We start from the raw sequence: 5,597 nt of genomic DNA, 5'->3' as shown, positions 1-5,597 counted from the left end.
GCACCTCTGATCAGGTCTATAAAACTTTGAGCTAGTGTCAACCGGCTTGGGACCCACTGGAATAATATATCCTGCCGCAGTTAATCGCTCGAACAACTTTGTTCGGCTTTCGATAACCGGAGTAAAAATTCTAGCAGGCTTCTTCTCAAATCTAGGACGGGAGGGATCATAACTGCCTTGTTGAGGGGGAGGCATTTGGTGATAATTTGGAGCATTCGAACGTGGGGCTTGATTTCTGGGATATGAGTTGGTTTGGTAATTTGGTTGTGGAGCTTGGTAGTTCGAGGGGGTATTTTGGTAAAGTGGAGCTGGGGTTTGGTACATTGGGGGAGGCGTTTGGTAATTCGTCTGAACGTTGGCATAGTTGGGGGCGACATTTCGGTAATAATGAGATGGAGTATGGTAAACTGGAGAGGGAGTTTGGTAGATAGTGGGGGGAGTTTGGTAGTTAGGCGGGGGAGTATTTTGATAACTGGAAGGAGGAGCGTTTTGGTAACTGGTGGGAGGGATATTTTGGTAATCAACATGTGCATAACATGCCGGGTACGAACTCTGTGAAGGTCGAGAATGACCTTGGTATGATGATGATTTCCTTGGGGTCTTCTTCCCCTCATAAGAGATAGAGGACACATCCTCTCTTTTCTTCTTCAACAGGCCCGAAGATCCGGGCGAGGCAGCAACACGGGCAATCTTCCCGGTTCTCAATCCATCCTCGATAGTCTCACCTACCTTGACTATCTCAGCAAATTTTGCTCCAACGAGCAACATAATTCTGTCATAATATTCGGGCTCCTGCACCCGCACAAACACTTCAACAATTTCCTTTTCTGACATATGAGGTCTAACTCTAGCTGCCCCCTTTCGCCATCTATACGAAAATTCTCTATAACTCTCGGTCGACTTTTGCTTCATTTTCTCCAAGGAGTAACGATCAGGAACGATCTCCACATTGTAGGCGAATCGTTCGATGAAGTCCTTAGCCAGAGCATTCCAGCTAGACCACTGTTTCGTTTCATGAGACGTAAACCATTCTAGAGCCTCTCCGTTCAAACTTCGGCTAAAAAGCCGCATTAACAAAGCTTCGTCTCTCCCAACTCCCACGAGTTGGTCACAGTAGGCCCTCAAGTGTGCTAAGGGGTTCCCCGTTCCTCCAAAGATGTCGAATTTTGGCACTTTGAACCCTTCTGGGAGGTCCAAATTCGGGTGAATGCACAGGTCTTCATAGCTCAATCCGGCAACCTCAGGAATGCAGTTCAGCTCCTTCATGGCTTTTCTAATTTCCTCCTTCATATCTATCTTGGGGGTCTCTTCCTTTGACCTCCACTCTCTCTCCCTCTCCTTATAGTGGTCGAGCTCCGAACCATGGGCGTCATGCTCGTTGGGGACGGATATTTGAAAAGTGGCTTTTTGTGGTAGTGGTGGAGCAATGGAGGGACTTTGGGCATTTTGAGTGGCTTGGTAATTTTGAGGGAAAGTCTGGGGGTTGGTATGTTGATTTTGGTAATGGAGGGAAATGTGCGGGCGGTTAAGATTTTGACTTTGAGGGGGTAGGCCAGTTTGGTGGTTTGCATTGGGGAAAGGGAGAGGTGCTTGGGGGTTGGTATCTTGAGGAGGGGGTGGTGTTTGGTAAGAGGCTGAGGCGTAATGGGGGTTTTGGGTGGTAAGGTCAATGATAGAGGGANTGGGGATAAGTCTGGGGGTTGGTGTACAGGTTTTGGTGAGATAGGGAAGTGTGTGGGTTATTAGCGTTTTGGCCGTGGGGGGGCAGGCTAGTTTGGTGGTTTGCGTTAGGGGGAAGGAGCGGTGCTTGGAGGTTGGTGTTTTGAGGAGGGGGTGGTGTTTGATAAGAAGCTGAGGCGTAATAGGGGTTTTGAGTGGTAAGGTCAATGACGGAGGGATTACGAGCAGGGCTTGAAGATGGGTTTTGAGCCTGTTCCACGTTAGGAGGGGGAATTTGAGCTGGAGGTCTTCCGTCTGGTTGAGTGTTGACAGCAAAAATCGGAGGAGGCAAATCTTGTCTTTTCTGTATCTCGACCCTCATATCAGCAATTTCTTGCATCAACTGCAGGATCAGCTCATTTTGATCGGCAAGGGCGGGCTGAGCCACCACGACATCAGTAAGGCCAGGTTCTTCGTTCTTATCACTCATTGCTGTCTTTCCCTTTTGTGAATTTTGGCTGGGAAAGGAATTTGTAGGCCCTTTTGATCTGGTAAAATAGGGATGATCGGCCAATGTATCAACACAGATCAGTTCTAACTACCTGTAGAGAAAAACAACTCAAAGTCAAATCTGTTAGTATTAGTTCTGGATGAATAATGCAAGATATCACATAGAAAGCAGGTAAACACATAGAAGTTGCTTCGTTTGAGGACACGTTAACCCACGAGTAATGGGGACTGATTTTTTGAACAAGCAGGAATTTGCTCGTTTTATTTTGGGGCTAGTGACTCAGAAAGGTTAAATTGCGTTGAGCTAAGGTCTTCTTGCTGCATCTTCTGGCATTTGTTAATCTGAACTCAATGTTTTCTTGTAGAATGAAAGAGGGGGAAAAGAAAATTTGCTAAAGATAGGGGCCGGGCCTTGAAAGGCTGCCTATGTATCTTCTAAGGAGAATTCAGGCCCAACGTAGTTCGAATACGAAGGGAATTTTCATTTTCATTCATTCATTTCTGGTGATTACAAGGAAACAGATAATAAAGCTCCTAAGAGATAGATGGTGCTTTCACCGAAGCTTCTTTCTCTGACTGCTGTATTAGCCATGGGGGGTAAACTCATATGTTTCGGGGGCGGTTTCCTCATTCTCTTCTTTCCACCGTCCCTTGACAGGAGGTCTATAGACAATTTCCTCCTTAAGTTCCTCTTAAACAGATTCAGGTCCAGTGCCTCCAGGACCACTGTTGGCGGCCTCTTGGTTGAAGAAAGAGTGTTTTTCACGTGGCTTCTGAAGCATCACGGTTATCTCTTTGAGGGCATCTCGCTTCTTCCGCACAGCAACTGTCTCTTCATCTATAACAGCACATTTTGTCATCTTTGCTGCCAATTCCAAGTCTAGTGCCGCATTTACTGTTCGTGCGATTGCGGTGGCAAACTCCACTTCTATTCTTTTTCCTCTGGTTTCTTGGATCTCTCGCCTAAGCCGCTGCAATTTCACCATCAGATCCTCTTCGGTTAGTTCTATGTCAATACCCTTGCCTTTTTCCATCTTAGCAGCAATTTCACCTTTCCTGAGATGATAGAGTAATATTTTAGGATTTGGTATTGGGATTTTATTTCTGGCTGAGAAACTCAAGACTCATGGAATTTTGGTCGTACATTTTGGTAGTGACTTGTATTTGGAATTGGGAAAATTTTCAGAAAATTTTTGAAAAGGAGTGGGCTAAAAATGTCCTCGTTCAAAGCAACAATACCACATAAACAGTTTAAAGCACACAAGCATATATCGCGTGTCCTAAACAAGTGGGGGCCCCTTTTGTGCCAAGGGTAGGCCTAGCGCATTTGAAAGATGTATGTGTAGAATTGAACCATTTGTTACCCCAAAGCAAATTTCGCATAAAAAATGATGTTCAAGAAGCGAAAATAAGCAATGGAAGTAGGGAATAAACGAAAATCACAAAGGAAAGGCCCACGCAGGGGTCATTTGGGCCCACGCAGGGGTCATTTGAAAAGAGTACCAAATTACAAGAAAGGCAAGCCCACGCAGGGGCAAATAACAATAAGTACATATAGAAAAACCCATGCAGGGGCGAAATCTGCTAAGATGTTCCCGTCGGCTCCGTCTCTGATCTGCTCCTCTTGTTCTGCGCCATGAGATGTTGAAGCCTGTATTGAATCATTAGCAAGTTCTCTTCGCTCTGGCGACCTTTCTCTTCCCAGTTTTCGAGGCACATTCCGCTTTTCTTATCTCCAATCCATAAGTTAAGCTCTCCCAAATCGCTTCTCAAGCTTTCTAGTTCTTGAGTTACGCTTTCGAGGGCGTACTTATCCTCTTCTTGCTTTCGGAGAAATTCCTCGTGCATTTCCTGGGCTTCTCTTCTTACCTCTCTTAGTTCTATCAAAGCTTTGGACTCTTTGTCTTCTACACTGCAGTAGATGTTCGGAACTGAGAAGGAGATACCCTGTATATTGCACTTCAACCAAGCTTTGTAAGTTTCATCGTACCCTACATTAAATCGATCTATGACAATAGTGTCCTTTTTCATTCGCACTGCTATTTTCCATTCTCTCAGCATCTCTGAAGCCTCAGGCACTCTATCATCCCCGATGTCGAACACATAAATACGGTAGAATGCTTCTGGGGGTGTAGTCTGTCTTCTTCCGAACTGTCTCAGGACCCGGATGGGTGCATATGGGCGAATACCTCGAATACCTGGCAGAGGAAGCACAAGTTGTCTGTCGCCCCGTACTATGGCATCTTTCGAGATGAAACGATCGAACATCCATTGGATGTTTTCTTCTCTCAACTCAGAAAAAATTTGAGCCCATCTTTCTCTGGTTCTTCTTTTTTCTAAGTCTGCCCGAAATAACATGTCATTCAAACTCTTAAGAGCGTTATGCTCATCGAGGGTATGGATTTCTTGAGTTCCGTGTCTCTTCACCAAGTGACTCATTATCCACCATTGAAGAAGAAGGTTGCAACCTTGAAAGTAACGATGCCCTTCCTTGCATTTCCCCAAAGCACGGTACATGTCGGAAAGGATGACAGGTGCGATAGGATAATATTTTACTTGCCCTTGGTTCAGATGCCCGTGGAATAGAGTGTGCGCAAGCATTATCACTCGGGTGTTGATACTGAGGCTCGGGCCGTGTGGGAAAACCATGGTGCCCAATAGTGCGACGGTGAATGCCAAAGGTCTGATCCCGTCTCATTCTCTGTAAGTGACCCTGAACTCTTGGTTGTAATTCGCGTAGAAGCTTGCGTTCCCGAATCTAACATAAAGATCCATAAAAGCAATGCTAGAACCTTCAGCCCAAAAAGCGTAATATTTTCTTAATCCAAACCAATTCACGATATCCTCGAGAGTAGGCTTGTTAGGGATTAAGATGTTTTCCTGCTTTCTCACTCTTCTTTCAAGCCCTGTACCGACTCTGTCTATTTCGTCCCGAATTTCCTCAATTGTCGGGGTGATTTCCATGGTTCCAAATTGGAACACCATTTTCTCGTTGTCCCAATAGCCTGTGAGGACTTCAATAAGTTCGGGCCATCCCACCATGTTGATGAGTTCTGTTAAGGCCCTTACATATTTGTTGACGTCCCTTTTATGAAACGTATTGAGGTCGTTATACCACATCTTGAGCAAAACTGGAGCTTCCACTACCATGTCGAATTTAGGAAATCGATCCATACCTACAAAATAGAACACGGTTAAGATTCTCTCCCCCACATAGGCAACAATCAGGTTTCCACACATACATCTTTCAAATGTCAAATAATATGATATGTCGTTAGGTCGTAGACCTTGGACATGATTTTTGGCGGTTTTGCTAATGGACTTAATACGCCTTGGGTATTAAGCCGTCTTAGGCTAATGCTTGGATTTGGATTTGGTTTCGCTCTACTCTAGGTTGACTAGAATTGGTTTAGAAATGACGGTTACCC

General features: G+C 45.1%; 1 pseudogene; it reads right to left on the bottom strand.

Annotated features, from left to right (window-relative positions):
* Positions 1–3,753: 3,753 nt before the first annotated feature.
* LOC125862906 (uncharacterized) lies at positions 3,754–5,343 on the bottom strand (annotated as a pseudogene).
* Positions 5,344–5,597: the final 254 nt, after the last annotated feature.

Source organism: Solanum stenotomum, chromosome 4, assembly GCF_019186545.1.
Source record: "Solanum stenotomum isolate F172 chromosome 4, ASM1918654v1, whole genome shotgun sequence".
NCBI lineage: Eukaryota > Viridiplantae > Streptophyta > Magnoliopsida > Solanales > Solanaceae > Solanum > Solanum stenotomum.
Note: the sequence above shows the minus strand (reverse complement) of the source record. Positions and strands in the feature narration are given on the sequence as shown.